Below are 11,723 nucleotides of genomic sequence, written 5' to 3'. Positions count from 1 at the left end.
TGTATGTATGTATGTATGTATGTATGTATGTATGTATGTATGTATGTATGTATGTATGTATGTATGTATAGTTTTAGTACAAGTGAATTTGATGCTTAACTAGGATAGAATTCTTTGGTCGAGATTGATTTCATATTTCATGAAACAATTATTCAACTGAATAACTCTGATCATAAATATGCTGTCACGCCATGCATGAAAAAGAAGACGGCTTTTAGAGCTCAGGTTGAATCCATTTTTAAATGTTAAGACCGTATTGTCAAAGAATGCATATGAACATGTGATGTGAAACATAGGTATACTATGCTGCGCATTTCATGTAAAGGTGCATGTGCGTAATATGAAACGAAGCATGACAAACTGTGCCTTACACTACAATACCCCACTAATCTATTAATGGAGGTCTTAAATGTAAGAGTTTTACACTGTCTTATATTTAAGTATATTTGGATGTTTAAGTCAATTCAAGACCTCGGTGTTTATGTCCTTGTCAGTCATTAATTTTGGGGCATTTTTGCAAATGACGTTTTCTTGTATATATTATATTTTTTATCACAAACATCCTCACATGTCAGTTTTAATCCGGGTACTCTTCAGTAAAATAGAGATGCAGGTAATTAATGAGTACCTAGTATAATCTTTTATGTTTCGGTTAATGCACTGCTTTGAAGGTGATTCGCGGACGACTTAGCATGAAAAAAAACTAATCTCGTCCCTAGTTTAACACATTGTATATACAATCAATACGACTTATAGTACGAAATTGTGTGTTCCGTGATACTGTAAAACTAATGTCTGGACTTATATGTTGTTAGTCATGCGCTATGCGTGTTTAGTATCTTTACCAGACTAGATCTACAGAATAATAATTGATATGTGTTGAAGTTATGGCTAAGGGTCGTACTTTGTGCATTACTGTGATGCTTTAACGAGTTTGAATAGGTGTTGGCTTTTTACCATTAATGGACTTTGTTAAAACTTCTTAAAAGGTTCTCAAACTTTATTACAAACGTATTATGTATCCCGAGTGTTTTATATTGTAAAGTGGATGAAATGATACCATTAACCTGTACTGAAATGTCTCTTATATCTCGTTGTGTAACATATCAGATAAAAAGGTTATTCGCAAAATTATCATGGATAAGTATGTACGATTTGTTTCTTATCATAAAGCATTTGGCTTTGGCGACCGTCTCTACTTTTAGCTCTGAATTTAGAAACAGGGATGCTTGGCCATAACATTGAAAGTATGAATTTCCTGAGTGTCTAGCTGTCAGGTTCACGTGATCCGATTTCCAATCTTCTAATTAATATTGAGAGATACAATGAGTAACAGGTGATTTTATGATCTTAGCAAAGAGACAATGGAATTATGATGTATGTATGTATGTATGTATGTATGTATGTATGTATGTATGTATGTATGTATGTATGTATGTATGTATGTATGTATGTATGTATGTATGTCATGTATGTGTGTGTGTGTATGTATGTATGTATGTATGTATGTATGTATGTATGTATGTATGTATGTATGTATGTATGTATGTATGTATGTGTGCGTGCTTGCACGCGCGTACATACGTATGTATGGTGTGTGTATGTCTATGACTACGTTGTACTATTAGTTTAATATGGGTGAAAATCTATATGCGTATATATGACTCAATTTATGGATATATATATTTGTATCGCGATTCATTAAATAAAAATCTAAATGTTTGCATAGCTGGGAAAATATGCTAACCTGGGTTTATATATCGATATATAATCTTACAGTTGAGTCAGACTACATGATCAATGATATTATCCCGTGCGTTGACCGAATGACCGAGTATGCGAAGTGTAGACGTGTTATGTATCTACATACGTACCAAGCGCCAACTGCTGAATCTTTCCGTTTCTGTGAAACTGTAGTTATCGTTACGGATGCATCTCCCTGGTGAAAACGTTCGTGTTTCGAGAGCATTTACCGCAGATAATAAGTAACACGCCATTAACAAAAGAAAGTTTTCATAGACACCTATATAAAATGCCAATGTCTGCATTTGGAGTAATAGGTAAGCACTCCAGTGCAATATAATGTAGTGCTAAAATCAAAAGAATGTGACAAGCGAATTTCCACTAGGCGTGAAATTTGCGGACTCAAGAAATCAACTCAATGTCGAAAATGTCAAATCGTATAGTGTTTAGTTATAGAAAAAGAAACGAACCGCGTATGTGTTTTAACGGTAATAACCCTTGTATCAAATGTCTAATGGTAGATAAAATATTGATTTTTAACTAAATCAGTGCTAACTCTAGTTCTGTAAATGTTCTTATTATATATGCAACCTTAACTTTGCCTTGCTTTGACCCATATCACTGTCAAGAACACTGTTACACATGTAGAACACCGTGTGAAAATATCTACTCTATCGTTGATAGAAGGCTATAAGGTCAACATTGATTGACTGTAAAGTTTTCCAAATATATATAATGTATTCAATAGTTGAAATACGACTATATGAACCATATGTTTCACTATTTTGAAAACTGTGCATATAGGCCGTGGCCTAGAAACGCACTAAACGTATATTATTATTACGAGTAGTAGTGTGACTATGTAAACTCGTGATAAACCAACTGTTTAAAACAATATTTCAAACAAGTATTTTATCAGTAAAATTTGGCTCCTCTTATTTTATTTCAGACTAAAATATTCTCAATATTGTGCAGTCATCATATTCTATCATTTATTTATTTAAAGGCAGAACACCATCTGGTCCAATGTATATTTGATGCTGAAATTAATGAAGTGAATGGACTTTTTCAACTTTTGTTTTTGTATGATTTATCTTCGAAATTAGACACTCACTTCCAACTTACACTTTTCTGACCTTCCGAAAGTGAATGCATGACAGGCATTTTGTTCTGATGTGATAATAATATAATTATCACCGTGTTTATCCGCACTAAGTAGTTACTCTTTCATAACGATACATGCAAAATACTAATTAATGGGGAGGAGGTACTAATACACTCTTGAGTATTGATAAGTATTTTTCTGATTCCTTGCGGAATAGAGCACGACACATGTCACTGACACTTCCTGCTTACTTCGATTTTTTCATCTTAACGAGAGGCCAGTCAAATATTGAGATTTTCTAATAAAATTGTAAACATAAAAATGGTGACGCACGTCATGACAATCGTAATCATCTCCATAATGTTGTACGTGGTCAAATAGACAGTTGAAGGTAATGGAATGAATTGCATGAAATATACTTAAAAATAATCATCATTATCATCACTGTTACGAGGTCTTGAATGGGTTGCCAAGGACAACTCGTTTATATGGACATATATTAAAATGTATTTATGGCACAGAACAAGTCCGTTGGTAGTTATTGTCAAGTGTTACCTTGCTAACATGCATAACAATTACTAAAATGAGAACATGTTTATCATATTGTTTTGGTTATCTTTACATTTGTAATAATTTCCAGGTTTAGAGACACAACATAATGTAACACCACGTCAAAGTTGACAAATTAGCTTTTTGTTTGCCCGAATGTTTCTATCGAATGTTTCATAATTGTACCAGCTGTAACTCGAGTATTTTTCTCGATTAGGCAACCAACAGTATGTGCACTGAAAATTGTTAAAATGCCAATAATTAAACATAATACATAACACAGTTACAAGTTGAAATCGTTATCTCGTTGGGGGGGGGGGGGTTAGGGTATGGACTCAAAACTAAATTTATTTGGGTTTATATCATCATAGTATGTGTACAGCTGCACAACTTTGTTTACTTATAGGTGATTCAATACTGTTCATAGTGAATAGATTATTAATTTAATTTTTACAAGTTTCAAACCGTTCCAGTTCCAATATTACAAAAACCGCTTAAGTCGGTTTGGCATATTTACAAAAATTAAAATAACCTTATTTTTATTCTCTAATAAATTTTAATCTGTTTGTGAACATTTTTAATTAACAGATGTACCTCCGGGATAGTGTATTCCATTTCGGGAAACAAATTAAGATATATAATTCAGTTAATTTTATACTAGCAGGTCGAAGCTGTAGACAGTTTGTCCATACACAAGATATATATGTTCAGAATGTCTCCCCGAATTACAATAGAACTCCATATGGAATATGGTGTTCAATAATATTAACATGTTACATGTATATACTTAAAACATTTCAATGCTAAATAAAGTCAATTTATGTTAACATTTGAAATAGGTGTTTGGGCAGTACTCACCCTTTCCACTTGAAACTACCATAAGAAGAGCCTTCAGGATAAAATAACCGATATGCATAAAATGTAGCTTCATATTTTGGTAACTATTCCTGGACTTCAGGTTTAACTGTTTTTTTGTTTTTATTATCAGTCGTCCTTGGAAACTGCAACAGCTGGAATCACGACTTTAGTTTCACACAGCAATGATCCGTATCAACCAACCATAGCTGCACCGTTTGCTGCACTGACTTTTGTTTTTGATAAAGTATGTGAGGAGAATTCAGAGAACAGCGATAGCATCCTTCGATTTGGGGGAATCAATCGTTTACTTAAGCCTTTACGAACATCTCAGCGATATCTCCTAAGTAGGTCTACTCTCCCGAGACTTGGTGATACGTTAGCTGCATGATCATGATATGTTTGCTGTCTGAGGACGACTTTTTCTTGGACTGATTTGTATTACAGAAAACTGCAAACATCACAATCGTAAACCGATGCAATTTCCATGCTTACAATTTCCCGATAAATTTGACCGGGTAAATGAAGCCTCGCTTGCTTTCAAAAATCATTTGAATATTGCTCATGTCACATGCAGCTCCGTAATATGATAATGAGCGGTGACGTCTATAATTGGAAGGTTTGTAGTGGGTCCGTTAGATACATAATTAGTTTAAATCGTGGTTTCCTATGATTGTAAGTCCCTATTGAAAACATTGTATAGAAACGATGAAGAAAGATAAATGAAAATCACAAGGGGCTTCAGAAAAGCGATTTCAATACAACAATCAACATTAGAAAGCCCAATTCCAGTCAATATTTACATGAACAGAATTGTTCGATGTTGAAGGTCATAACCAGTGTAGATGATCATTATTGCCAAGAATTGGACATCGTCTGGCGCCAAATTATGACAGTCCAAGCAATCATTATGTGATGACAGTCGTACAGAATCACGGACAGCTTTCACAAATTAATCCTCAAACGACCGAGGGGAGATCTCGAGAACGTCCTTCCGTTCACAGAACAATTTAATGATACATATGTGTATAGTTAGTGATGATTGATATAAAAAATTAGTTAAATTTAATTATGATGATGTACGTGTTTGGTCTCGTTGGGAGTAAGTAAAAACCTCAAACAATTAATAAATAAAAGAGAGTGCTTTAGTAACATAACATGATATTAAGAAGCACAAATTTGGTGAAATATAAGAGATATTACAAACACGGGGGAGGGGTTCCAATTGTTGAGATACATTTTGATGTAAATTAAATATTGTTGCTTCTAAAGGCGTCTTAAGTCACCAAGGGGATGCCGATTTAATATTACTGGTAATGTATAATTATATGTATATAATTATTCTTACTGTAATACAATAATGAAATATTTAGAAAATAATGCATAGGGATCTCAATTAAAATTCCTTGCGATGTTTCAATAGGAGGTCACAAAAGTTATACTGCACTACATAACTGATCACGATTATTTGTATTATGCAACTAATTTCCTATGAATAGGGAACTTGCAATCCAGACTGAGCATGCTCAGACGCAAAGGACTATGGGATTATCTATCGTAATACCTAAACTGTAGCTCCTGATAAAATAAACCTCCCACAGTGGTCAGGGTAAATATGAATTGATTATTTGATGCGCTTGGGTTTTGTAATTTTTAAACTTGGTACCAAAGTGTACACACGCTACAGGTAGATGCACTTGGGTTTTGTAATTTTTAAACTTGGTACCAAAGTGTAGTTTAATTGGTTGTCATATTGTCCAAACTGTCGAAATAGGACAACAATCTACACATGTATTTCCTTTTATTATCGAAACGTACCCCCAATTTCACTGTAAAATATATCAACATTACTTTTGACTTTGGTTACTAGTATATCATTCATCATGTGGCTTATGTACTAATTTTAATACAAAGTGAACTTTTACTTCAAAGCTAAGATAGAAGTATGAGTGAAAAACTGATAGTATCAACATAGCTCTCGTTAACTTTCAACCACATCTTCAATCTCTCTCAAATCGAACGAATCACCACAGAAATCATGATTAGGCCAAATAAAAAAAGTTGTTTGGTTCCGGTTACCTGACCACACCTAGTTTTTCACGCCGATCCTAAAATTTTTTTACATATTCGAGAAAAAAATAAGAAAATCGCGAAAATTGTGAAGTCTCGCAAGAAATAGTGGATGCGGAAACTGACATCAACTGATGAGAAGAAGCCAATAACACAGAGACCATATGGAAACAACAGAAAAACATAACTACTTGAACTAGATACCCACACATGAAAAAAAAGATAACTACCTGAACTAGATACTCACACATGAAAAAAGAAATTAAAAAATAAAATAAAAAATCTACCTACACCACCTATTTTAAAATCAAATGTAATTGGAACCACACATTTTTTACGCCTTGTTGTGTAACTTAAAAAACCCCCGGACACAACCTAAACATCATGGGATCGATCTTCAAGACCAGAAATCAAGTACGCAAATGTCACATGCTCCATGTTGATATTATTCCTAAGCCAGTACACAAATAAAATACACTCGTAACGTCACGACAACGTCAATATGTGTATACGTAGCCACCTGTTTGCACAAGTCAAGACGGAGGTCATTTAGCAATACAATGTCATGCACTGATCATTACCACAGAAACCCTACACACGACGACATTCAAAGGCTGTGTTTGATGGAGTTTAGCATAGAACTTGACATTAACGATCGAAACCTAATGTAAATGTATGTATTCAATAAAAAAAAGTGCAATGGCTGTACATAATCCAATTGCTGAAAGAGTAAAATCACGAACGTATATAATTTATACTATTATTTCTTGTTAGCATAGAGTGTTGTGTTTAATTCCCCAGTGTCTCATAACCATGTATGCATTATACCTAGATAACCTACAGATTTTGATATCGACTTCGATTTTTGAGGTCAAATTTGTCTTAAATCACAGAATCTGTAGAGAATTGAACGGCCATTTATTCCTGCGATACACCTCCATGGATAAAGTTGTAATACAGCAAAATACATTTAGGCCATTTCGTGCTCAACGATCCAATCATGCAGCTTAACATGGTTTAGCGTAACATGACTTCTGTTAGTAATGCTTTGAACGTGTTCAAGACAGTATATAAGTCTCTACATAGTCACACTTTGAGGTAGTCTACTACTACTCTTCAAAGTCTTAAAAGAAAGAAAGAAGTATCACATAAATATCTGGTTCAAACTTTATTAAGAACATGATCCACAGGTGTTGATTTCGTGACCAAATAAATACATTATTCCAAGGTGTAAGCTATTTCCGTGGCTTTCGTGATTCAATATCGACGATTTAACTGATAAATATACTCTTAGGGTATATATACACATGCTATTTTGCCATGGTTTCCTGAACATCCGGGATAATTGTCGGATGTGTGAAGCTCATATCGGCTCTAATAAATGTACAAGAAATATATTGCATCACCAAAATAACACATAGACTACATTATCTGGGCAAACTAAATACATGCATTATCGATTAAATATCAGTATTACTCTGACCACTAGTATAATCCATCTAAACGTCACTCGGAAAATATAGCACTCATAATATAACGTTAATGACGTTATTTGGGGTTTAACTAGTTTTCTCCTCACGTAATATTATATTCTTGTTGCCGTGCTAAACAAATTAGATGTTTCATTCTCATATTAACTGAGACGTGATTTCCCCTAGTGAACAAATGCATGATCCTTATTCAAAGATACTAACGCAAATAGTTCTTTCTGGCGTCAAAGGGTTCTGTCTGAGGAACTTTGGCTCCACCGATGGAGAGGAGCTCAGTCTCTTCGGGTTAGAAATGTATGGTTCATGATATTAAGTATATGTATGTATGTATGTATGTATGTATGTATGTATGTATGTATGTATGTATGTATGTATGTATGTATGTATGTATGTATGTATGTATGTATGTATGTATGTATGTATGTTTGTTTGTTTGTTTGTTTGTATGTATGTATGTATGTATGTATGTATGTATGTATGTATGTATGTATGTATGTATGTATGTATGTATGTATGTATGTATGTATGTATGTATCTGTATGTATGTATGTATGTATGTATGTATGTATGTATGTATGTATGTATGTATGTATGTATACATGTGTGTGTGTGTCTGTGTGTCTGTCTGTCTGTCTGTCTGTCTGTCTGTCTGTCTGTCTGTCTGTCTGTCTGTCTGCCTGCCTGCCTGTCTGTCTGTCTGTATAATAATTAAAACATCCCAACTGTACTTTTACAATTATATCTAATTACTTCAATCTCTAGCTCTGAGTCTGAGTATTGGTGGTATATTATTATATCTCAAACCAAAACCTTAAGTAATCAAAAGAAATACGTATATCACGACAACGGACATTAAATATTTATTTGCATCACGTTCTAAGCTTGAAATAGACATTTCAGCTAAAGCTAAGGTCACAGGGGATGTTGGTTTCAACTTGAAATGCATCTTAGTTTTGATCTTACCAATCATTGATTCCAGGCGTGTTAACTTTTTGAAATGGCTTTCCCAATAGCCATTGTACATTAACCGGATAATGGCAATTGCAGACATCTCAAGATGTCACCCAGGAATTCTAAAATATGAAGGTCGATCCAACCGTGAATGCATGAAGTATAAAGACCATTTCGTTATCCAATGAAATACTGTGAAACAATCAGTCACACAAAGAAATAACTTAGTAAACCAAAAAGACACTGTGTACATCTATAGCAGTAATTCGTTCTGAATTCTTCAATGGAAATATAGTATAGCAGAGTGCAAAGTTTTTGTGCCTGGGTTAAATGTATCTGCTATCGACGAATGGAAATCAACAATAGTATGGGAAATGATGCGTGTTTTATTTCTTCCCTTTAAGTTGTTATAACGACCCTCAGAATGTTTAAATTGATTTTGAAGACGGTTACTCTGATTTATCGGATAATGAAAAAAACTGAAAGTATTTTGTGTAACGAAACTAAGAAACGAGGCAAGTATATTGAGAGAGCACTTTGAAGAGAAAATGCAACTTAAAATATAGTTCACGCGTCTTTCGTACCTTTTACACATAGCATCTGATTTCTTCTGGGTTTTTGTTGATATCTATTAAGGTGACACATAAGCCTGGTGTGCATGTATTACCTGTACTGTGTCGCCATGATCATTCTATTTCTATGATATGTGTTTGTATGAGAAAGAGTCTGGAGTTTCTTTCATTTTTAATAATAATTGGATCAAAAGTAGACATCTTAAAACTGATACCAATCTGAGGAAAAGTAATTGCAATATCATAACTGACATTATAAACTTACAAAAGTTAGGCCAATACTCACTATCAACAAATTCATACCTTGGCTTGAAAAAGCATAAATATTCAACGCAAGAAAGAAACTGCATGTGACACTGTGCCCTTCATGTACGTGTGACATGACTTCCTGATGCCTGCGATTACATATACAGTAGACAGCTCTAACGATTTTACAATATACACAATATACATGTACACTAAAGACTGAGTTCTTGACATTGCTAATTTACATTGATAACGTTTACTAATTAAGGCATACATGTACTGCCTCCATGTAGATATAAGAACATAAAGACAGTCACATAAATCTAAAAGCCGAGATCCGAGAATTAGCCAGGTGCAAGTAATGGCTGGGTTTATAGTTCCTGGTAATGTATCCAGATTTAAAGTGCGACAGACTACATAAACTTTATGTTAAGCCCATTCTATTTTACGAGTGAAGTGGTTATGGCGGGTCATTTATCTATAAAACCTTACCTGACCCACGTTACTGCATGCAATTGTCTCCTTATAAATGACATTAATGTATCAACGCCAAAACCATACCGTCGGTATAAGTCCATCTTATCGTGAAAATGTGTAGAGTGCCTAATTCTTATTTGTTGCAGTGTGGTACAGAATGTTAATGAGGACACATCACTAAAGAATGCCATCGCATAGAGAGATCCTTACATTTCATGATACGTAAAAGGTTTAGTAATAATGGACTCTTTACATTGTTGTGTTTTGGGTAACGATTTAATACTTGCTGTAGTAGTAGGCAGCTCAACCGAATCAAACAAACCTTTTTTCTATTTTTTTACATTTGAAATTTGAACGTTTTATCCTTCATTAGATTTAGATTTCAAATTTAATTAGCTTACTTCCTAACACATACAATTAAGTCACTATATTGGTCATTCTGTAAGCACATCTTCCCGTTCACATAAACACAATGCATAACAGTATATAAAGTAACATTTAAACTTTCTAGCAAGATAGATTTCAACCCAGTGAATATTACAGATATTACTTTCCCAGCCATGTGAATAACATAAATCTAATAACCAAAATGAAATATGATATAAAAAGGATCCTGTCTTCTGATTGATATCTGTATTTGATGATTGTAATCTTATCCCCATGACAATCTTTGTTGTACTCTCATTATAGTAGGCATGTCACGTGATATTTTCTTGCCATAATCAGAAAGATTTGGATATCGTTGTATATCCAGTGCGCATTGCTATCTCTGTTGAAATGCTACAGTATGTACTGCGCATGCGAATTCCAACGTCTACTCCACTGCAAACAGAAGTTGTGTTTATAGAATACTAGACTGATACATTAAAGCTATGGCGTACAGAACTTTAGGATAGCAACAAATCTCGACAAATTTCTGTGTACAGGTAAATTTATGTTCACGACTAAAAGTTTTGTTTTAGCTTCAAACCTAAAGAAGACCTTTTCAACTTTATAGTTTCAAAAGCTTCCAAATATAACAAAAATTAAATTGAATTCGGACTAAAAGTTTTGTTTTAGCTTCAAACCTAAAGAAGACCTTTTCAACTTTATAGTTTCAAAAGCTTCCAAATATAACAAAAATTAAATTGAATTGTATGAACGAAAAATAACTAGACATAGATATACTATTTCAGATTGATGTTCAGCATCTGTATATCATTTCACCTTATGCTAGAGGATCAGTTATTCTCAAGTTCATGTGGTTGCGTTAATTGGACTTCAATAAAAGTGTGAATCTCCGATCCGTCACTGAACTTAACAATGAGACTGGTTGACTGGACATAACACTTACAATGGAAAAAGTACATTGACCTGAGATACCTTGACTAACCAGTTGACCTCGAATTATCCCTTGGTGGAAGACACGGGCTATAATAATAGAACTAAATGTACAGTAAAATGAAAGCGAGGGATTACATCACGTACACTTGGGACGAGCTGTTTACTGCACGACTTCTACTCTTGAACAGACTCTAATGAGACAAGGCGGTGCCAGTAGTTACGGATGAACCTACTTGATAAGGTTTGACAACTGATTGACATACAAATAGGATTACTATATATATATGTATGTATGTATGTATGTATGTATGTATGTATGTATGTATGTATGTATGTATGTAT

The sequence above is a fragment of the Glandiceps talaboti genome, chromosome 20 (assembly GCF_964340395.1).
Source record: "Glandiceps talaboti chromosome 20, keGlaTala1.1, whole genome shotgun sequence".
Lineage (NCBI taxonomy): Eukaryota > Metazoa > Hemichordata > Enteropneusta > Spengelidae > Glandiceps > Glandiceps talaboti.
The sequence above is the reverse complement of the archived record's forward strand: the minus strand, read 5'-3'. Positions refer to the sequence as shown.